Raw genomic sequence first — 25,368 nt, forward strand, 5'->3', positions numbered from 1 at the left:
AAGCCTACTTCTGTCAATTTGTCCATCTCATCCTCCGTCCAGTTCTGTGCCCTTGCTGCAGAGGCATTGCAATCATTTGGAAGAGAAGAGGCACTTTGGCTTTTTGGGTTTTCAGTGTTTTTTTCATTGATTCTCATCTCCATCAGTTTGTCTGGTTTCTTCTTTGAGGCTGCTGACACTTGAATGGGGTTTTTGTAGGGACTTTGATGTTGTTTTTGTTGTTGTTGTTTTGTTTGTTTCCTCTTGTTGTTGTTGCTTTCTGTTTGTTTTCCTTTCAATGGTCAGGCCCTTCTTCTGTAGGGCTGCTGCGGTTTGCTGAGGGTTCATTTCAGGCCCTATTCATCTGGTTTGCCCCGATGCCTGGAGATGCAACTCAAGGAGGCTGGGGAACAGCAAAAATGGGTGTCTGCTCCTTCTTCTGGGATCTCTGACCTTGAGGGACATCAACTTGTTGCCAGCAGGATTGCTCCTACATACGGTGTCTGACAAAAAGGTTAAGTAACTTTCTAAGGGTTATATAGGAAGTTGCCAGTAAGACTCATATGTAGGTCCTTCTGGAAACAAAGTTCAGGCTTAATGTACTTACTACCCCTCAGCAACCCATCTGCGATGAAGTGCTCCAGTCAGCCATTCAAGTGTGGGAAAGAATTCACCTAGAGAGTTTCTTCCACTGCATACAAAACTCTTTCTTACTTGTTCCTTGTCAAAATACCAATCATAATTGAAACCCCAATAAAGACATCACCTCCTCCAGGAGACTTCCTGCATATCCTCCTTGCCATGTTGATTAACCCATTTCTTCTCTGCTCCGTTCACATTTTCTATTTACCCTTATTATTATAGCACTAATCCCTCAAGTGAACTTTGCTCACATGCTTTTCCTGCTCAACAGCGAGTCCCTTGAGGGTAAAAAAAATGTATCTTCTTGGGAGGAGGAGCCAAGATGGCCGAATAGGAAGAGCTCCGGTCTACAGCTCCCAGTGTGAGCGACGCAGAAGACGGGTGATTTCTACATTTCCATCTGAGGTACCGGGTTCATCTCACTAGGGAGTGCCAGACAGTGGGCGCAGGACAGTGGGTGCAGCGCACCATGTGCGAGCTGAAGCAGGGCGAGGCATTGCCTCACTCGGGAAGCGTAAGGGGTCAGGGAGTTCCCTTTCCTGGTCAAGGAAAGGGGTGACAGACGGCACCTCGAAAATCGGGTCACTCCCACCCGAATACTGTGCTTTTCCAATGGGCTTAGGAAACAGCACACCAGGAGATTATATCCTGCACATGGCTCAGAGGGTCCTATGCCCACGGAGTCTCACTGATTGCTAGCACAGCAGTCTGAGATCAAACTGCAGTGCCGCAGCCAGGCTGGGGGAGGGGCACCCGCCATTGCCCAGGCTTGCTTAGATAAACAAAGCAGCCTGGAAGCTCGAACTGGGTGGAGCCCACCACAGCTCAAGGAGGCCTGCCTGCCTCTGTAGGCTCCACCTCTGGGGGCAGGGCACAGACAAACAAAAAGACAACAGTAACCTCTGCAGACTTAAATGTCCCTGTCTGACAGCTTTGAAGAGAGCAGTGGTTCTCCCAGCACGCAGCTGGAGATCTGAGAACGGGCAGACTGCCTCCTCAAGTGGGTCCCTGACCCCTGACCCCCAAGCAGCCTAACTGGGAGGCACCGCCCAGTAGGGGCAGACTGACATCTCACATGGCAGGGTACTCCTCTGAGACAAAACTTCCAGAGGAACAATCAGACAGCAGCATTCGTGGTTCACGAAAATCCACTGTTCTGCAGACACCGCTGCTGATACTCAGGCAAACAGGGTCTGGAGTGGACCTCTAGCAAACTCCAACAGACCTGCAGCTGAGGGTCCTGTCTGTTAGAAGGAAAACTAACAAACAGAAAGGACATCCACACCAAAAACCCATTTGTACATCACCATCATCAAAGACCAAAAGTAGATAAAACCACAAAGATGGGGAAAAAACAGAGCAGAAAAACTGGAAACTCTAAAAAGCAGAGCACCTCTCCTCCTCCAAAGGAATGTAGTTCCTCACCAGCAACGGAACAAAGCTGGACAGAGAATGACTTTGACAAGTTGAGAGAAGAAGGCTTCAGACAATCAAACTACTCTGAGCTACAGGAGGAAATTAAAACCAAATGCAAAGAAGTTGAAAACTTTGAAAAAAATTTAGGCAAATGTATAACTAGAATAACCAATATAGAGAAGTGCTTAAAGGAGCTGATGGGGCTGAAAGCCAAGGCTCGAGAACTACGTGAAGAATGCAGAAGCCTCGGGAGCCAATGCGATCAACTGGAAGAAAGGGTATCAGTGATGGAAGATGAAATGAATGAAATGAAGTGAGAAGGGAAGTTTAAAGAAAAAAGAATAAAAAGAAACAAACAAAGTCTCCAAAAAATATGGGACTATGTGAAAAGATCAAATCTACGTCTGATTGGTGTACTGGAAAGTGACAGGGAGAATGGAACCAAGTTGGAAAACACTCTGCAGGATATTATCCAGGAGAACTTCCCCAATCTAGCAAGGCAGGCCAACATTCAGATTCAGGAAATACAGAGAATGCCACAAAGATACTCCTAAAGAAGAGCAACTCCAAGACACATAATTGTCAGATTCACCAAAGTTGAAATGAAGGAAAAAATGTTAAGGGCAGCCAGAGAGAAAGGTCGGGTTACCCACAAAGGGAAGCCCATCAGACTAACAGTGGATCTCTCGCCAAAAACTTTACAAGCCAGAAGAGAGTGGGGGCCAATATTCAACATTCTTAAAGAAAAGAATTTTCAACCCAGAATTTCATATCCAGCCAAACTAAGCTTCATAGGGGAAGGAGAAAAAAAATACTTTACAGACAAGCAAATGCTGAGAGACTTTGTCACCACCAGGCCTGCCCTACAAGAGCTCCTGAAGGAAGCACTAAACATGGAAAGGAACAACCAGTACCAGCCACTGCAAAATCATGCCAAAATGTAAAGACCACTGAGACTAGGAAGAAACTGCATCAACTAACGAGCAAAATCACCTGCTAACATCATAATGACAGGATCAAATTCACACATAACAATATTAACTTTAAATGTAAATGGATTAAATGCTCCAATTAAAAGACACAGACTGGCAAATTGGATAAAGAGTCAAGACCCATCAGTGTGCTGTATTCAGGAAACCCATCTCATGTGCAGAGACACACATAGGCTCAAAATAAAAGGATGGAGGAAGATCTACCAAGCACATGGAAAACAAAAAAAGGCAGGGGTTGCAATCCTAGTCTCCGATAAAACAGACTCTAAACCAACAAAGATCAAAAGAGACAAAGAAGGCCATTACATAATGGTAAAGGGATCAATTAAACAAGAGGAGCTAACTATCCTAAATATATATGCACCCAATACAGGAGCACCCAGATGCATAAAGCAAGTCCTGAGTGACCTACAAAGAGACTTAGACTCTGATACAATAATAATGGGAGACTTTAACACCCCACTGTCAACATTAGACAGATCAACGAGACAGAAAGTTAACAAGGATACGCAGGAATTGAACCCAGCTCTGCACCAAGCGGATCTAATAGACATCTACAGAACTCTCCACCCCTAATCAACAGAATATACATTTTTTTCAGCACCACACCACACCTATTCCAAAATTGACCACATAGTTGGAAGTAAAGTACTCCTCAGCAAATGTAAAAGAACAGAAATTACAACAAACTGTCTCTCAGACCACAGTGCAATCAAACTAGAACTCAGGATTAAGAAACCCACTCAAAACCGCTCAACTACATGGAAACTGAACAACCTGCTCCTCAATGACTACTGGGGTACATAACGAAATGAAGGCAGAAATAAAGATGTTATTTGAAACCAACGAGAACAAAGACACAACATACCAGAATCTCTGGGACACATTCAAAGCAGTGTGTAGAGGGAAATTTATAGCACTAAATGCCCACAAGAGAAAGCAGGAAAGATCCAAAATTGACACCCTAACATCACAATTAAAAGAACTAGAAGAGCAAGAGCAAACACATTCAAAAGCTAGCAGAAGGCAAGAAATAACTAAAATCAGAGCAGAACTGAAGAAAATAGAGACATAAAAACCCTTCAAAAAATTAATGAATCCAGGAGCTGGTTTTTTGAAAGGATCAACAAAATTGATAGACCACTAGCAAGACTAATAAAGAAGAAAAGAGAGAAGAATCAAATAGACGCAATAAAAAATGATAAAGGGTATATCACCACCGATCCCACAGAAATACAAACTATCATCAGAGAATACTACAAACACCTCTACACAAATAAACTAGAAAATCTAGAAGAAATGGATAAATTCCTCGACACATACACTCTCCCAAGACTAAACCAGGAAGAAGTTGAATCTCTGAATAGACCAATAACAGGATCTGAAATTGTGGCAATAATCAACAGCTTACCAAGCAAAAAGAGTCCAGGACCAGACGGATTCACAGCCGAATTCTACCAGAGGTACAAGGAGGAACTGGTACCATCCCTTCTGAAACTATTCCAATCAATAGAAAAAGAGGGAATCCTCCCTAACTCATTTTATGAGGCCAGCATCATCCTGATACCAAAGCTGGGCAGAGACACAATAAAAAAAGAGAATTTTAGACCAATATCCTTGATGAACATTGATGCAAAAATCCTCAATAAAATACTGGCAAACCAAATCCAGCAGCACATCAAAAAGCTTATCCACCATGATCAAGTGGGCTTCATCCCTGGGATGCAAGGCTGGTTCAATATAAGCAATTCAATAAACGTAACCCAGCATATAAACATAACCAAAGACAAAAACCACATGATTATCTCAATAGATTCAGAAAAGGCCATTGACAAAATTCAACAACCCTTCATGCTAAAAACTCTCAATAAATTAGGTATTGATGGGACGTATCTCAAAATCATAAGAGCTATCTATGACAAACCCACAGCCAATATCATACTGAATGGGCAAAAACTGGAAGCATTCTCTTTGAAAACTGGCACAAGACAGGGATGCCCTCTCTCACCACTCCTATTCAACATAATGTTGGAAGTTCTGGCCAGGGCAATTAGGCAGGAGAAGGAAATAAAGAGTATTCAATTAGGAAAAGAGGAAGTCAAATTGTCCCTGTTTGCACACAACATGATTGTATATCTAGAAAACCCCATTGTCTCAGCCCAAAATCTCCTTAAGCTGATAAGCAACTTCAGCAAAGTCTCAGGATACAAAACCAATGCACAAAAATCATAAGCATTCTTATACACCAATAACAGACAAACAGAGAGCCAAATCATGAGTGAACTCCCATTTGCAATTGCTTCAAAGAGAATAAAATACCTAGGAATCCAACTTACAAGGTACGTGAAAGACCTCTTCAAGGAGAACTACAAACCACTGCTCAATGAAATAAAAGAGGATACAAACAAATGGAAGAACATTCCATGCTCATGTGTAGGAACAAGCAATATCGTGAAAATGGCCATACTGCCCAAGGTAATTTATAGATTCAATGCCATCCCAATAAAGCTACCAATGACTTTCTTCACAGAATTGGAAAAAACTACTTTAAAATTCATATGAAACCAAGAAAGATCCCGCATCGCCAAGTCAGTCCTAAGCCAAAAGAACAAAGCTGGAGGCATCACACTACCTGACTTCAAACTATACTACAAGGCTACAGTAACCAAAACAGCATGGTACTGGTACCAAAACAGAGATATAGATCAATGGAACAGAACAGAGCCCTCAGAAATAACGCCACATATCTACAACTATCTGATCTTTGAGAAACCTGACAAAAACAAGCAATGGGGAAAGGATTCCCTATTTAATAAATGGTGCTGGGAAAACTGGCTAGCCATATGTAGAAAGCTGAAACTGGATCCCTTCCTTACACCTTATACAAAAATCAATTCAAGATGGATTAAAGACTTAAATGTTAGACCCAAAACCATAAGAACTCTAGAAGAAAACCTAGGCATTACCATTCAGGACACAGGCATGGGCAAGAACTTCATGTCTAAAACACCAAAAGCAATGGCAACAAAAGACAAAATGGACAAATGGGATCTAATTAAACTAAAGAGCTTCTGCACAGCAAAAGAAACTACCATCAGAGTGAACAGGCAACCTACAAAATGGGAGAAAATTTTCACAACCTACTCATCTGACAAAGGGCTAATATCCAGAATCTACAACGAACTCAAACAAATTTACAAGAAAAAAACAAACAACCCCATCAAAAAGTGGGCAAAGGATATGAACAGATACTTCTCAAAAGAAGACATTTATGCAGCCAAAAGACACATGAAAGAATGCTCATCATCACTGGCCATCAGAGAAATGCAAATCAAAACCACAGTGAGATACCATCTCACACCAGTTAAAATGGCAATCATTAAAAAGTCAGGAAACAACAGGTGCTGGAGAGGATGTGGAGAAATAGGAACACTTTTACACTGTTGGTGGGACTGTAAACTAGTTCAATCATTGTGGAAGTCAGTGTGGCGATTCCTCAGGGATCTAGAACTAGAAATACCATTTGACCCAGCCATCCCATTACTGGGTATACACCCAAAGGACTGTAAATCATGCTGCTATAAAGACACATGCACACGTATGTTTATTGTGGCACTATTCACAATAGCAAAGATTTGGAACCAACCCAAATGTCCAACAATGATAGACTGGATTAAGAAAATGTGGCACATATACACCATGGAATACTATGCAGCCATAAAAAATGATGAGTTCATGTCCTTTGTAGGGACATGGATGAAATTGGAAATCATCATTCTCAGTAAACTATCGCAAGGACAAAAAACCAAACACCGCATGTTCTCACTCATAGATGGGAATTGAACAATGAGAACACATGGACACAGGAAGGGGAACATCACACTCTGGGGACTGTTGTGGGGTAGGGGGAGCAGGGAGGGATAGCATTAGGAGATATACCAAATGCTAAATGACGAGTTAATGGGTGCAGCACACCAGCGTGGCACATGTATACATATGTAACTAACCTGCACATTGTGCACATGTACCCTAAAACTTAAAGTATAATAATGATAATTTTAAAAAATGTATCTTCTTGATTTATCTTCTCAACTATTGATACAATACCTGACTCATAATAGGTACTCAATAAATACAAATTGGATTTAATTCAGTGGAATGAAATAGAATAGAATGGAATGATATGCCTTGTATTTATCTTCTTATCTAGGGCTTCCAGAAAGTTTTGAGGTAAAAAGAGGTCTAGGGAACATGGTTTGCAAAAATTTATGGTTCTGTGACTATGGCTCTCCCAGCTGTTCAGAAATGGAAATTTAATTTGTCTTTGGAAAGTAGATCCATCTCTGCACCTTCTCCATCCTTTCTGAGTGGCAATACAGGTTAAGCAAAACATTCTAGGAAAGATTAGAATAGACTCAATGACTTTTTCACAATCTTTTTATCTTCTGAATATAAATATTCATTTTAATCCTTAAAAACAATCCTTTTAGGATGTTTTGGGCCTAATGGTTGCTTTTAAAGGGAAATCCCTTCTTATAGCAACCCTGTGGGGTTTACAGCTAAGGGAGACCTGGGTCAGCATGACTCCCTGCCCTGAACTCCCTCAGTTCTTCCCTCTTGCTAATTCAATCTCAGAATCAGTGTCATTCTGAGCCCTCTTCAGCCAGCATTGGTTTGCTCCGGGTAGCACATTGGTACATTTTTGTTTGCACTGTAATTAAAACTCATCTGTTAAAGTGTCAGTGACCCATCGTGGCAGCTAAAAGGTAATGTGTGAAAGTTAATTTCCTAAGGTCCTAGAGCACAAAACACTGACAAGGTACAGGGGTTACACTTTTGAACTCATTTCAAAAGAAGTGTATTTGAACTGGACTATTCTGAGAGAGCAGAGGGGGGAAAAAAAAGACTGTCTTTGATCAATGAGAAAATGTTCATAAAAATCAAGATGAGCCAACTCATTAAGTCTATTTGTCTTGACTTAAGTAGTTTATGCTGTCACATTCTTTGGAAGTATGTGAAGCTAATGGGGAGATTATTCATATAGGAGGAAGTGTTTAATAAGCCAGTTTGGACTAAGGAATCCCAGAACTAGATGCACTCTAAGAGATCTGCAGTCATTAGCCCAGTTCTCCACTACCATATTAGTTTCCTATTGCTGCTTGTGGTAACAAACTACAACAAACTTGGCAGCTTAAAACAACACAAATTTATTATTTTACAGCCCTGCAGATCAGAAGCCCACCACAGGTCTCACTGGGCTAAAACCAGGGTGTTGGCAGGGCTGCATTCCTTTCTGGAGGCTGTAGGAGAGAATCCATTTCCTTGCCTTTTCCAGCTTCAAGGGGCCACCACCTTCCTTGGCTTCTTGCCCCTTCTTCCACCCTCAAAACCAGCAATGTTGCATCTCTCCAGCCATTTTTGTGTAGCCACATGTCCTTCTGACCCAAGCCTGGAAAGATTCTCCGTTCCTGAGAACCCACATGATTGAACTGGACTCATGTGGATAATCAAAGCTAATGTCACATCTCAGGGTCCTTAATTTTATCATATCTGTAAGGCCTAGTTTTCCATGTAAGGTAAACATATTCACAGGTTCTTGGGATTAGAATATGGACATTTTGGGGGCCATTTTTCCGCCTGCCCTAACTACCAAAGGAAAGGTGCTCCAAAAATGTGATTATAGGATGGGTATCCTCATCATAACTCTACTTCAGGGCCTTATTCACATAAATACTTTTTTTCATCATCTAACCTAAATATCCTACTACTATACTTCCAAATTAAAACATTCTCACTCTCCAAGCCTATAGAGACCCCTAGACTATCTCTCCCCATGGGTGATATGATTCTATACCTAGAAAACCCTAAGGACTCTGCCAAAAGGCTCCTGGAACTGATAAATGACTTCAGTAAAGCTTCAGGATACAAAATCAATGTACAAAAATTAGTAGCATTTCTACACACCAATAACATTCAAGATGAGAACCAAATTAAGAATGCAATCCCATTTACAGTAGCAGAAAAAAATAAAATAAAACACCTAAAAATACATCTAAGCAAGGAGGTGGACTATCTCCAGAAGGGGAACTACAAAACACCAGTAAAATAAACCACAGATGACACAAACAAATGGAAACACATTCTTAGCTGGGCACGGTGGCTCACACCTGTAATCCCAGCACTTTGGGAGGCTGAGGTATGTAGATCACTTGAGCCCAGGAGTTTGAGACCAGCCTGGGCAACATGGCAAAACCCCATCTCTACTAAAAATGCAAAAAATTAGCCAGGGCATGGTGGCATGCACCTGTAGTCCCAGCTACTCAGCAGGCTCAGATGAGAGGATCACTTGAGCTGGGGATGTCGAGGCTGCAGTGAGCTAAGATCACACCACTGCATTCCAGCCTGGGTGACAGAGTGAAACACTGTCTCAAAATAAGAAAAAAATTCCATGCTCACAGATTGGAAGAATCAATATCATTAAAATAGTCATACTGCCCAAAGCAACCTCCAGATTCAATGCTATTCCTATCAAGCTACTAATGTCTCTTTTCACAGAACTAGAAAAAAACTATTCTAAAATTCATATGGAACCAAAAAAGAGCCTGAATAGCCAAAGCAATCCTAAAGAAAAAGAACAAAGCTGAAGGTATTACATTACCGGACTTCAAACTATACTATAAAGCTACAGTAAATACAACAGCATGATACTATTACAAAAACAGACACATAGACCAATTGAACAGAATAGAGAACTCAGAAATAAAGCCACACACCTACGGCCATCTGATCTTTGATAAAAATCAACAAAAATAAGCAATGAGAAAGGAGTCCCTATTCAATAAATTGTACTGGGATACCTGGTTAGCCATGTGCAGAAGAATGAAACTGGACCCCTACCTTTTACCATATACAAAAATAACTCAAGATAGTTTAAATATTTAAATGTAAGACCTCAAACTATAAGAATTCTAGAAGAAAACCTAGGAAACACCACTCTGGTCATCAGCCTTGGGAAATAATTTATTACTAAGTCCTCAAAAGCAATTGTAACAAAGACAAAAATTGACAAGTGGGACCTAATTATACTAAAGAGCTTCTTACACAGCAAAAGAAACTATCAACAGAGTAAATAGACAACCAGCAGAATGGGAGAAAATATTCAGAAACTGCCCAACCAACAAAGGTCAAATATCCAGAATCTTTAAGGAACTTAAACAATTGAACAAGCAAAAAAAAAAAAAAAAAAACTAGTAAAAAACAGGCAAAAGATATGGACAGACAATTCTCAAAAGAAGACATACGAGCAGCCAGCAAACCTATGAAAAAAATACCCCACATCACTAATCATCAATTCAATTCAAATGCAATTCAGAACCACAATGAGATACCCTCTCACACTAGTCAGAATGTCTATTATTAAAAAGTCAAAAAATAACAGACGCTGGCAAGGCTGCAGGGAAAAGGGAACACTTATACACTGATTGTGGGAATGTAAATTAGTTCAGCCACTGTAGAAAGCAGTCTGGAAATTTCTCAAAGAACTTCAAACAGAACTACCATTCAACCTAGCAGTCTCATTACTGAGTATACATCCAAAAGAAACGTTTTGCCAAAAAAAAAAAAAAAAAAAAAAAAACACATGTACGCACGTGTTCCTTGCAGCACTATTCATAATAGCAAAAACATGGAATCAATCTAGGTGGATTGGAATACAATCAATGGTGGATTGGATAAAGAAAATGTAGTACATGTACACTGTGGAATACTACATAGCCATAAAAAAAATGAAATCATGTCCTTTGCAGCAACATGGATGCAGCTAAAGGCCATTATCCTAAGTGAATCAACAAAGGAACAGAACCAGACACCGCCATTCTCATTTATGAGTGAAAGCTAAACAATGTGTACTCATCGACACAAAGAAGGGGACAATAGAAACTGGGGACTACTAGAGGGAAGAGGGAGGAAGGGGGCAAGGGATGAAAAACTACCTATTGGGTACTATGCTCTGTACCTGGTGGATGGGATCATTCGTACCCCAGACCTCAGCATCACACAATATACCCAGGTAACAAACCTGCACATGTACCCCCTGAGTCTAAAATAAAAGTTTAAATTATATTTTAAAAGCTATGTAAACAAATTAATTAATAAAGTAAAAGAAAACATAGTTGCCAACATTATAAATGAAGGTATGACAGAAGAGAGTTCTTGTTTACCTATAATAAAAGATTTTAAAAATGTGTTTTCTCTCCTTACCAAAGCTGATTTGGCTTATAAATTTTTATTTTCCCTTCATTGTTCCCAACCACCCAAAAAAAAAAAAAGCATGAAAGCTCATTACCTATGCAACATTCCTGTTTCTGTGTTATCCATTATATACTTAAATTAAAAGCTTTTTTAATACTGAAAATTATGAAGTCTTTCACGTTACTTTTCTGAGTTGTTTGGGTTGCTCCCAGGGGATTCTGTCTCTTTTTTTAACTAAGTATTTATCTCTGCTTCCTTCCAGGAGGCAGGAATGTGCAATTCCATGTCCATCAACCAACTGCTTATGAGATTTTCATTTTCTTTATTTCAGAGTCTCGCTCCGTTGCCCAGGCTGGAGTGCAGTGGTGCGATCTCAGCTCACTGCAACCTCTGCCTCCTGGGTTCAATCAAGTCTCCTGCCTCAGCATCCCGAGTAGCTGGGATCACAGGCACGCTCCACCATGCCCGAATAATTTTTGTATTTTTAGTAGAGTCATGTATTTTAGTTTAGTAGTATTTTTAGTAAAAACATAGGGTTTCACCATGTTGGCCAGGCTGGTCTTGAACTCCTGACCTCAAGTGATCTGCTTGCTTCGGCCTCCCAAAGTGTTGGGATTACAGGCATGAGCCACCTTGCCTGGCCAGATTTTTCACTTTCTTAAGCTCCCACGTCTGACTAAGGTGCCTGCCTCAGGAACTTAGTATACCTGGGAGCATTCGCTTCCTCAGAAACTTCTCAGGCTCCAAGGTCTGGGGTCAGAATCGGCTGCAGTCAAGGCACAGGGGTGGAAGGAGAGTATTTCTCACCACTTCCTTTCAGGTCTCCAAATCCCAGGACCTAGACAAGCCCAGGAGTAAAGGATTCTCTACCTATGCGTGTTCTTGAAAGGTAACTGTGGAACATACATATTTCTATATCTACTGTGGCCCAGGTACTTTGCATGTATCATCTCCCATAAGCCTCCTAATTGTCTTAGGGTGTCATGGTTGTTCCCAGTAACAAGGAAGGCAACCAAGGCTGAGCATGTTTACACCACTTGCACATGGTCCAAGGTGACTGCAACTCCCAGCTCCACTCCCTGAAGCCATTATTTTGGGCAGCCACTTAATGCACGTTAGTGCCTTGCCCTCATTTTTGGTGAGGTCTATTCCTAGCACACTCATCAGTTCCCTTGACACAAAGAAATAGATGTCACCTCTTCTATCACCCTGGACCCTGAGACATCAACACAGTCAAGCAGCAAGAAAACACTTCAAGCAGCTGAAAGTCTGAATTGGGGCCTCACAATCTCCTCAACACTCCCACAACCCAAAGAATTCCCTGGGCTCCTCCGTCCTACCCATCCCCAGGGGAGTCCAGCCAAGCCCCAGTGCCCCTAGGGGAGTTTTCAGGCTGAGATCACGTCTTGGGCACTATCTGAGGGATTTTAGGGCTTCCCCTCCGTGGTTCAGAGTAGTCTGAATTTTATAGGCTGCAACTTGAGTTGGTTTGGTTTCCTACATCCATGGGCAGCTAGCCGACAGCTGTCAGGGAGGCAGGTATCCCTCTTGCCGCTGGCCAGTCCTGAGGCTCATTCACAGAGACAGGGACAGAGTCCAGACTGACAGACTATTTTGGCTCTTTCTGTGAGGACCCAGCAAACTGGGTTTGGCTGCTAATAGCCTCTAAAGTCAGCAGAACATGCAGACTTCTCAAATACCATTGAATCAACTGACCACGAACTGAATATAGGTCTGGTTTAAGGCTTGGCTGTCCCCTCTTGTGGATTGCTTTGTTTCAGCCAAAAATGCTTTTCTTTCATGCCACTAAAATGTTTTGAGCTCCTCCCATGTGCTAAAGACTGAGATGTGTTCTGCCTAAACCTGCACTGATAAAGCATAAAGTGGGAGGGAACTTTGTCATTCATTCATTAGTTTATCATTCATTTATTCATTTATTCAATAAACAGATAATGAATACATGCTCTCTGGAAAGTACTGTGTTAAGCAATGTGGAAAATAAAAGGAGAATTCACCAGATATCCTGCCTTCAAAAAGGTCATATATTAATAGAAGAGATATGTCAGAGATAGAACTTTCTCTAAGACAAGGTAAAACACAATAGATGCAATGGAAAAGGTACAGGTGGAATCTCAGGAGTAGAAAGACATTACTTGCATTTAGAGTATAAGGGAAGTTGTCTGGAGTTTGGTTTTCCCGAAAAGCACATCCTGATATGAGGATTTGAGTGCAAGTCGTTTATTTGGGAGAGAGAGAATCTCAAGACACGCAAAAGGAGTAGAAGTCAAGAGCAAACGAAGAAAAACCTATAAAGGATTCTTTAATGAGCAGGTTACCACTGTGAGCAACTGGGGCTCTGCCACACTGGGGAAACTCAAGAGAGTGAACATCCCTCAGGGTCACTGCAATAAGAGAAGAGGAAGATGGAGTGTTTATCCTAAAACTCCCCTTCCTTAAGATCGAGGGTTGCTCCTGGAGCAATAAGCTCCCTTGCCCAGCAGCCCAAAACGCCACCTGTGGCCGAGAACACCCTCCAAAGGGGACAGGAAGTTTCACTGTTTACAGGCACTACCTTCGACTCCTGCAAGTGGGCTAAGGGACTATGGGTGGGGCACTGCCCGCATATGCTCAAAAATCTTCACAGAGAGTCAGCACTTGAGAAGAGTCTTAACGAAAGAATAGGATGTGGTCTAGTGGAGGCAGGGGAATTTCAAGTGAAGGAATAACCCAAACAAAGACACAGAGGCAAGTACAAAGGGACTAGTGAGTAATCAGCAAAGCTGGACCTCAGAATCCACGTGGTGGGGCTGGGAGAAACACAGTAGGTCAAGCATGAGAGAGTACATTATATATCAACATGCTATAAGATCTATATATATGTGGATATTTTGAAATAATTTTTAAATATAGTTGATATTTTAAAAATTAAATCCCTACATCAGGAAACTTATTCTATCTCAATAGCAAACCACTTAACCTAGAGACACGCTCAAATCAAATCCACTTTGCCTTTGTGGCTAAAATAGTATCTGCAAGTGGCCTCCAATATTGATTATGAAATGTTCCTGCCGATGAAATAAATTTCATCTTTATAGCCCCAAAAGATGCTTCAAACATGTCAGCAGTGTGACTCTCAGTGTTGATCAATAAGGACTTCCAGAGCAATGTAAATTAACTCACTTCTTCTCTTACATTTTAGGAAATGTCTTCATCGGGTGTGTCACTTCTTTACTGAGGTCTTGCCCCTTGGCTGTTGCAGAACTAGAATGTCTCCCTATAGCCCAAGTACTCACAGGGACAATCAGATGTCTGCAGGGAGCAAGGCGCTAGAAGGCCATTGGACCCAAACTCCCACATGTATTTCACTACTGTCCAGGGTCCTCATTCAGCCCTGCCTGGGAACAATGCAGGGACTTTCTGTCCCAGGACTAATGCTCCACCACACATCCATGGTCACAGAAATAGAGTGAAGGCTCTACAGTGGGTGAGTTGGAGAAGGACTTAGAATTCTGATCTTAGGAATTTAGGTTTTAGGCCCATAGCAAAACCAGGGATGTTTTGCTCCTCATCAGAGTCAGGGAGCCATATACTCTCTGACACTTCAAGGAAAATCAAGCTTTTTTTTCTTACTAACTTTAATCAAAAAAGAAGTATCTATGTTCCTCAGTTCATGAAATTAACATGTTCCAAAAAATTGATGCAAAGATGAATTTCCCAATGTTGGATCTTATTTTTAATTCAGTACAGAAACTTTATCTTTAAAATCATTTTTCCTATGTAAAATAAGAACTCATTTGTAGTGTGAATTTTAACTTTCCTTATATTCCACCAGCATGTATCTGTTGCATGAAACTTTTTGTTCTTTAGGTTTTTGTGGAGTGGAGCACATTCATTTAAAAATGTTATTTAACATTCAGGTCAGCTCAACAACCCTTTATTGAAGGCCTGTTAGGAAGAGGCAAGCACTGAGCTAAAGGTCAGGGACACAGAAGTGAGTGTGGCACAGTCCCTGCAGGCTTCAAGGAGGTGGCATCATTATATATATACACACATATATATTTTATATATATACATATATATGTGTGTGTGTGTGTGTGTGTGTGTGTGTATATATATATATATATGCTGAATGTTGTAGTAGGGACTATGTAGTGACTATAGAAAAGTGGGAATTTTTTTTTCTTTTTTTGAGACGGGGTCTCAGTCTGTCACCCAGGCTGGAGTGCAGTGGTGCGATCTTGGCTCACTGCAATCTCCACTTCCCAGATTCAAGCGATTCTCCCCTCTCAGCCTCCCAAGTAACTGGGACTACAGACACGCGCCACCATGTCCAGCTAATTTTCGTATTCTTTGGTAGAGACGGGGTTTCACCCTGGTCTCAAACTCCTGACCTCAAGTGATCCACCCACCTCAGCCTCCAAAAGTGATGGGATTATAGGTGTCAGCCACCACACCTGGCTGAAAAGTGGAAATGTTTTCAGGCAGTACTGAAAGGGATACCAGGTAGTAATTTTATGGACTAATAAAAAAAAATTGACCTCAATAGATCTTTTTAGATGATTTGCAAAGGGTATAAAGAATAGGTCCATACTTGCTTAACTGACATTGACAGTGTGTGAGATGAACAATCTTTATATTTTTATTGTCTCTCTAAATAAATGTTTGTAATTTCATTTCTTTGCAAGAATTTCTAGTGCATCTTAGAATCCTCTCTACAAGTCAAACTTCAATTGCTCTTCAGACCACCTAATTCTTTTCTAATCTTTTTCTAATTTAATCTTTTCTGTGAGCTTCCAAAGAGAAGCCACTGCTAAAGTAAGTAGAAAAACCCAATGGGAATATTTTGCTAAAATTCCTATGAACAGTATGAGACCCAGCCTGGCTTCCAGCCTCAGCACAGCAAGTCCCTTCTCTGTGACCACCAGTACTCCATTTGCAAGCCCATCCCGCTCCCAGTTATAATCCTGAGCCAGGGCAAAAGAATTTAAGAATGTCTCTTTGTGTGTCTACTCTGTCCTGAGTGCATTATACAACTTACCGCACAGAGCTACCTGGTGTTATGCATACTCACAGGTAACACCTGAGGGTTTTACTAAATAGCACACAGTGGTAAATCCAGGATCAAACCAGGTCTCTCTGATTCCAAAACCCATACCCTTTCCACTGCACCACAGGGCCAATGGCACTCCACTCCTGCGCTAAGCATCCACCTTCTCTGAGCACTCACCTGGTGGCTGTGCCCTGCTACCCACTGACTGGCCTCATAGGGAGTTCAGAACACTGCCAGCCCAGGACTCCCCCTGCTGGAATCCGCCTCTCTGCTGGGACCGCCCCTACTCCCAGCTGCTTTGTCTTGGGGATCTCCCTCGCTGACCAGCTGGCCTCTGCCAGGCTACTTACTTGCTCCCTGGAATCTCTGCTGCTCTGGCCAGAGCAGTCCTCCCTCAGCCCCTGAAGGCTGACCAACCAGGAGCAGTATGGGCCTCTTCTCAGTTCCCCTCAATCTGCCCCATCTGCCTGTGAGCCCCTGATCCAGGGCAATGTGGATCCTGAGAAATGACAGGAAGCATCAAAACACCAGAGACGTGAAATGTCAGGTAATCAAGATAGAACCAAATCCAAGAGGCTGAGCAGAAGGTGACTTTCAGAAGAAATGAACAGGCTTTTGCCCAGAACTTCTAGCTTTCTAGTTATAGACCCTAGAAAAGTATTCAACTTTCTCCAAACTTTGCTTAGAAATTCATTTGCCATGAACAACCAGGGCCAAATCAGCAGTAACAAAAACGGAAGAACTAAAGCAATTTTCTTGAATAGCAGTCAGCAACCTTTCCAAAGTGAGGCACCACACCCAGCTGTTCCCCCCTGATGTTCAGACATGCCTGGGCTGCAGCGAGGAGGTGTCCACTCTTCTCAGGGGGTGGGGTAGTGTGCTGACTCTCAATGAAAACCACATGCTGTAGGTTCCTACCCCAATTTAGAAGACCATTTCTGTTCAAAGCTGGACCATTCAATCTCAGAAAGCATTCCAGCCTCTGATTGTCTTAAGCCATAAATACAGTAATAAAGTGGTCTGTTGAGCGGATGCAATTTTCTAAATATTTCAGAACATCCAGGCAAAATATTTTCTCTTTAATACCTAGGCAAGAGAGACCAAAGCAGGATGTTGCTTTTCCAGCATGATTGGGAATCACACATATTTTTAATGCATCAAGGAAAACAAAGCCCATGACTCACCCAAAAAGTGATTTTCAAAAAGTGATTTTCTCAAAGTTGAAGGAAATAATGGGAAGGATTATATGGTCCCCAATATAGTCTTGAGCATCCTTTAAGTCAAAAGTTTCTTCAGTTCAAATATGTTTATATACTTTTTCTGATTACCAGAATAATATATGTTAATGGTAGAAAATTACAAAAGTATAGGAAAGCATAAATATAAAAATTTAAATTAATCAAAATCCAGCAACTCATCAACAACCGCTGTTATTTCAGTGAATAGATATTCCAGTCTTTTCTGTGCATATGTATTTGTCTCTCCTGCTTTTATTTTTGTTTTTTACAAAAATGGGAGCATATTATATACACTATTTGTATCCTGTTTATTTTACTTAATGATATATCTTAAATGGTTTCCCGTGACATTAATTTTTCTTCTAAAACATAATTTTGATGGTCATGTAGTATTTACTGTCAGATATTTTAAGCTGTTTCTAAATTTCTCTATCAGAAATAACATCAGTAGTAAAAGTTCTTGTGCATAAATCTCTGTGTATCTTATCATATCCTTATTTCTTATTTCTTATTTATTTAAAATTAATTCCTTGAAGTAGACAAAGACAGAGAATATGCATGTTTTTAAGATTTTGATTCATATTAACAAGTGCCCATAAAAAATTGTACACACTTGTAAAGTGTGCCCTATTCCCCAAACCTTTGCCAATGGTGGGCATTTCCAGGTTTTGCCAATTGAATAGATAAAATTGAGAGCTCATTGTTTTAATTGGCATTTATTTGTTTGCTAGTGAGATTAAACATGTTAGCATATGTTTATTGGACATTTGCTTAAATATTTAAAACCTCTATCCATTTTTATACTATGGTATTTCTCTTTTTCCTATTAATTTGTAAGAGTTCCTTATGCATTAAAAATATTCCTTTTTGGTCTACCATATTGGCTGCCAATATTTCCCCCAGGCTATCATTGCTTTTTAACATTATTTGGGGTATTTTTGGCATGAGTTACAATTCATATGCCAGCTCCAAGTAAGAGTTAAGAAACTTTCTGCATATAGACCCTAATTCCCACTGGTGGGCTCCAGTATTACTGGAAGCTATTTGAACAACACACCCTGCACACCCTGGAATGCATAGCAGTATGCAGTGGCCCTGGATTCCAAATATGTTGTCCACAGAGACTGCAAAATAAATAAATAAAGCTGCTGAGTCTAACACTTGAGCTCCTACTGGACCAAGTTGACTTCTGACCAGGGCTATAGGACAGAGTGCAGCAAGACAGTAACTATTTTAGGTTTTGAGGGCCTACATCTCTATTGTCATTTACTCAACTCTACCATTGTAGCATGAAAGCAGCCAAAGATAATATATAAACAAACAAGTGGAGTGGCTTCATCCAAATAAAGTTTTATTCACAAAAACACTGCAATTTGAATTTCATGCAATTTTCATGTGTCACAAAATATTATTCTTTTTTATTTTTTTCAGCTTTAAAAAAATCTAAACACCATGCTTAGCTCATGGGCAGTATAAAGCCAGGCAGTGGGCCAGATTTGGCCCAAGAGCATTAGTTGGCCAATTCCTAATGCAGGATGAATGTCTGGTTTGTATCGATCTGCTAGAGAAGCCTGAGGAAAAGGATGTGTTCTGATTTGTAAGCAGAAGAGATGTGTAGTACCCTTTCCAGGCAGGATCTTTAGAAGCCAGGACATGGCTCCATCATATTATCTTTTGCCCCCCTCTTACAACATCCCTGCTAGTCAGCCTGGACCCAAAGTGAAGATGCATAGAACAAGGCCACAGCTAACCTACAGTGAATATGAAACCTGGTTGAGAAATAAACATGTATTGATACAAGCCACCAAGATTTAGGGATCATGTTGTTACTGCACATATGTTAGCTTCTGTTGACTGACACACACCTGAACAGCTTGTTTTGCATTTGTACTTGCTTGAGTCCTATAAGCATTTTAGTTTAAAAGTCTTTTTGAGAGATGGAGTCTCACTTTGTCACCCAGGCTGGAGTGCAGTGGCACGATCTCGGCTCACTGCAACCTCCGCCTCCTGGGTTCAAGCAATCCTCCCACCTCAGCCTCCCAAGTAGCTGGGACCACAGGGGTATGCCACCACACCTGGTTAATTTTTTGTATTTTTGGTAGAGATGGGGTTTTCCATGTTTCCTAGGCTGCTCTCAAACTCCTGAGCTCAAGCAATCCACCCTCCTCAGCCTCCCAAAGTGCTGGGATTACAGGCATTAGCCATTATGCCATCCTTTTTTAAGCCATCTGAGCTTTCATTTCTCCATCTATAAATGTGCAACATTATGTACCCTCACAAGGTTGTCATGAGGATTAAAATGAGTTATTATATGTGAGAAATGCTTTATAAATTGTAAAGCACTATAGAAAAGTTTTTATTACTTTATTATCAAATCACCATAAAATAAGACAGACTTTATCAGATTCTACTATAGAAGTAAAAAGTATTATGAGGCGGGAGGCACTCAAGATGACTGGGATCACAGAAGTCTTCAAGAGGAAGTGGCATTTGAACTAGATATTCAAAGACTGGCAGGATTCTAGTAGAAACACGCGCACAGGTAGGTAGCAACAGCCCATATTCTAACACACACTTGAATGTCCTTTGTCCCTGCCCTTGTTTGAAGTCCTAACACTGGTATCTGTTCATTAAATTTTGAGAAAGAACGAAGAAGTTCTATTACAGGTAAACAGTGCGTAATAGAAGAGGATTCTGAAGTGTTCATTCTGAAATTTGATGTAATATTTAAAATTATTTCATTTCAACTCAGAGTAAAGGCAGCCCAGAGGAGTTAGCTACATAATTGCTCTTTTAACAGTCCTTGCTATCCTTAGCACATTTAATTATTACATAATTACTCATACTTATGGCCTAGTGTGGAAATTATATGTGGATTATCAATCTTGATGATGAATATAAAAGAAAAGCAGTCATTACTCTCTGTCTCCAGAAGGTCTCCCCTGTCTCCCCAAGAGAGGACAAACAGCTCTCTCTGGGCAGTGGGGAAAGATAAGACCAGAAGCACCACAGCTGTGAGCTTGGAGACCTCACAAAGGATGAAGATACAAAAAGTTTACACATTTCCAGAAATATTTCACCTTTGGTTTATCTTACCCAGACTCACAAATCACAAATGCTCACTGGGATATCCAACTGTTCAGTTAGAAAAGGTCTTGCCCAACACAAATTTCATGAGCATCAAAAACATTCCAGCAGACTTCTCTGTTCCTTTCAGTCCCACCTCAGAGCTCACTCTCACATTGAAAAAATAAACATGAGCTTTAAATCCACCCATGGATTTAACGGTGATCCACCCATGACTAGACTCGAAATCAGAGTACTTGACCCTTACATCTTCAGTCAGACTTTTAGCTTCTCCTGAATCACAGCTCTGCGATTGATAGGAAGGACAATCAATGGCAATGAGTGGGAAAATCACACAAATAACATAACATATGACTCTGTTCCTGCAAGAGCGTAAACTCTCTGCAACTCTAACATTTTATTACGTGTTTTAGGAAATAATTGGAGGAATTTGTGTAAGACCTTTCATAAGTGAGGGAGCTGTCTGCTTATATTCAGTATTAAATCTCAGATCTTACCTATTTCAAGAGACACCAGGAGTATCCCAAGTGCCCAGGAGGAGCACCACTTAGCTCTTTTGTGACTTTTTTTTTTAAAGAGTCAAAAAGTGTAAAATAAAGCTCTCAGCCTTTTATCCTTCAGAGTCTCTTGACTGAGGGACCATTATATTCATACAAAGCCTCTTCCCTCCTGGAGCTTATAATCTAGTTAGGGAGCAGGCAGAGAAATGAGTCATGAAGAAGCAGCACAAGACTTGAGTGGCAGTACACAGCAACTTCAAGGCCATATGGGCTTAAACAACCAAAGAGCAGTTCTTCAATAATTCAGAGTAAGAGAGAAATCTCTAGGGTCTGGAATGGCCATGGGGATGCCTGGTAAAAGGTGGAATCTGTTCCAAGACTGGATGGATTTTTTTTTTCTTTGTGAAGAAGTGGGCAGAGGCCAGGCCCGGTAATCCCAGCACTTTGGAAGACTGAGGCAAGAGGATCACTTGAGGTCAGTTCAAGACGAGCAGGGCCAACATGGCAAAATCCCATCTCTACTAAAAATACAAAAACTAGCCCAGCTCGGTGGTGCATGTCTGTAATCCCAGCTACTCGGGAGGCTGAGGCAGGAGAATCGCTTGAACCTGGGAGGCAGAGGTGGCAGTGAGCTGAGATCATGCCACTGCACTCCAGCCTGGGCAACAGAGGGGGGCTCTATCTCTAAAATTAAAATATATATATATATGTGTGTGTGTGTGTGTGTGTGTGTATATATGTGTATATATATATGAAATGGGCAGACAACATTCTCAACATCCCCAGTATGCCCAGTGTCAGAGGAGGGATGTGTCTCATGAGCTCAGGGACAGTGAGATCTGTTGTATCTGAGTCAGACCTGAAGACGAGTTGTGCAAGATAACTAAAAAGGCAAGTAGGGGACAAATTGTGAACAGCCTGGAAAGCCTACCTAGGTGTGAACAGCTAGCATGATCCTCTGCTTGGGTTTGTAACAGATTAATGGCAAAGGGCCCAGCGTCGGCTTCTCAGCCTTTTGAAATAGGGATAATATTCCCTAGGGTAAGAAAGAGAAAGCAAAAAATAAAAAGAATAAAATTGGTATAGTAACAGTACCTACCTTATAGCAGTATTGATCCAAGAATAAAATGACTGTATATATGATATATATATATATATGCACATACATATGCTCTATAAATATAAGCTCTGTGTGTGTGTGTGTGTGTGTGTGTGTGTGTGTGTGTGTGTGTGTGTGTGTGTGTATTTATACATGTATACATATCTTAAAACAGGACCTGGCAAATAAGTTCTAGGTACAAGTTAATTATTATTTTATAATTGGGGGTACTATTCCATCATCTTTGGACATGGCTAAATAGGCATATTTAATTCTTTCTTTGGGTTTTATTGACCAAAATAGGAATAATTCTCTTGGTCTGGGACAGCTAGAGACCTGCTTCCTGGCTCTACAGTACTCCAAATAGAAACCAGGCGTTTGGCAGAATAAAAGGCCCCGAATCTGTACTCCTGCGAGCACCTCCCTGAGCACCAAGCCTGTTTCTTCCACAGCCTTCCCCTGACACCTGGGAAGGGAGAGTCTTTCCCATTAGAACCCCAGAAACAGTGATTAAGATGGACATCTTCTGAAACAAATCGGAAACTTTTTTTAAAGGAGGAAAAAGGCTGAACTTCCACAGTATAAATATTACTAGATGGCCTCGGGCTCAGATGCCATTCACAAACTCCTCAAGCTGTGTGCTCGCAATTTATGACATTTAACAGAGCCCCTGGAGAGACCTTCAGTCTTGCCTGCACTCCAGAGCTAAATATTAGCCTCCTTGTGTTAATGAGGCCGAGCCAGGGAGGAGGAAGAAGGGAGATCATTGGAGTGATTTTGCTTGTTAACCCCCAGCCCTCTTCGCTCTTCCCTTCGCTTCTCACTCCCCGCCTTTAGAGAAAGCTGGAAGCTTTCATGACAAGGATTCAGTGTGTCCCCTTCACCAGCACCAGTGCTAGATCACCCCCCACCCTCTGCGCCATGGGCTGCACAGCCCCCAGACCCCAGGGCATGGCTGGGAAGAGAGGACAGAAGATACACAGGGAGGAGGCCCTGCACAGCGAAGGCCAGTAGGGTCCTGGCCTCACCCAGGCCTGCCTCTACTTACCTCTCATACCAGCCTGTAAACAGATGTGGCTCTGGTGAATCTCTAGGCCCCCAGCAAGGGAGGATCTGTACTTATACAAGGTAGTCCAGCCAAAGCCCACTTCTGGACAGGAGGCCATTCATGTGAACCAGCCCCACCCACACCTGCTTCCCCTCATTAGGCCTGACCATCTCCTGGGCAGGGCAGTTATGCTCTCTAGGCCTAAGGCTGCCAGATTTAGCAAAAATGAATTATATTTTTGTAATTTTTTTTAAGAGATGGAGTTTCACTCTGTTGCTCAGGCTAGAGTGCAGTAGCACGATCATAGCTCACTGTATCTTCAAACTCCTGGACTTTAGGCAATCCTCCCACCTCAGCCTCCTGAGTAACTAGGACTATAGGTACATGTGACCACTCTCAGCTAATTTTTTTATTTTTTTGTAGAGACGGGAGTCTCACTATGTTGCCCAGGTTGGTCTTGAACTCCTGGCCTCAAACAATCCTCCCACCTCAGCGTCCCAAAGCACTGGGATTATAGGCGTGAGCCACTATGCCCAGTTTATGAATTAGTTTTAATGTAAGTATGTCCCACACAATATTTGAGACATACTTATACTTTAAAATTACTCTTTGTTCATTTGAAATTCAAATTTGATTTGGCATTATGCATTTTATCTGGTGATATGGTTTGGCTCTGTGTCCCCACTCAAATCTCATATCAGATTGTAATCCCCATGTGTTAGGGGAGGGACCTGGTGGGAGGTGATTGAATCATGGGGTGATTTTCCCCACACTGCACTCATGACATCTGATGGTTTAAAAGTGTGTGGCAGTTGCCCCCTCGCTGTTTCTCTCTCTCCTACTCCACCATGGCAAGACATGCTTGCTTCCCTTTCATCTTCTGCCATGATTGTAAGTTTCCTGAGGCCTCCCAGCCATGCTTCTGTACAGCATGGAATTGTGAGCCCATTAAACCTCTTTCCTTCATAAATTCTTCAGTCTCAGGTAGTTCTTTATAGCAGTGTGAGAATGGACTAATACATCTGGAAACCCTGGCTCAGCCTCAGTTTCCTCATCACTAAATGCAGTATTAAACTAGATCAGTGATTTCCAAACTTTTTTTAAGGTCAAAGTTCCTCTCTTAAGAGAAATCTTACCCGGAAGCACAATATATGAAACACATAAGAACAGAGCCACCCAGATTGAGGCAGAAGTGGCAGCCTAAACCCTCCTCCCACCTTTTGCTGAACCCAGGTCTGTCCTGGGTTCTGTTTCAACACCAAGGGAGTACATCAACCCTGCAATTTTATCTGTCTCCTCCACCTAGGCTTTTAGAGGCCTTCACAAATGAAGACCCTGCAAAACTTTACACATTCATGTCTGTTTCCTTGGCCACTAGAAATCCTTCACATGCACTGTCATGAGAGGTAAGGAGGTTATCTCCAAATACTCCAGGTCATAATCCCAGTCCCCAAACCCCTGAGACATAGGCTAGGCTCCTCCTCTGTAGGCACATGCCACAGTGATAAAGTGCCTCAGAGACTGCCCAGAGAGGCTGTGTGTGGCAGTGGAGAAAGCATGGTCTCCACTGCCACTGTTTAGCTGGGTAACTGACATGGTTTGGATGTGTCCCCACCCAAATCTCATCTTGAATTATAGCTCCCATAATTTCCACATGTTGTGGGAGGGACCTGTAGGAAGAGAATTGAATCATGGGGACCGTTTCCCCTATACTGTTCTCATGGTAGTGAATAAGTCTCACGAGAACTGATGATTTTATAAGGGGTTTCCCTTTTCACTTGGCTCTCATTCTCTCTTGCCTGCCACCATGTAAGACGTGCCTTTCACCTTTTGCCATGATTTTGAGGCCTCCCAGCCATGTGGAACTGTGAGTTCATTAAACCTCTTTTTCACTGTAAATTACCCAGTCTCAGGTATGTCTTTATCAGCAGTGTGAAAATGGCCTAATGAAGTAACCTTGGAACGTGAACATAGTCTCTGAATATCAGTTTCTTGATACTAAGGATATTGTTATAATAATTAATATTATACTTATATTTAAAATACAAATACCTTTTGATACATCAG

This window comes from Pan paniscus, chromosome 5 (assembly GCF_029289425.2).
Source record: "Pan paniscus chromosome 5, NHGRI_mPanPan1-v2.0_pri, whole genome shotgun sequence".
In the NCBI taxonomy this organism is placed as follows: Eukaryota; Metazoa; Chordata; class Mammalia; order Primates; family Hominidae; genus Pan; species Pan paniscus.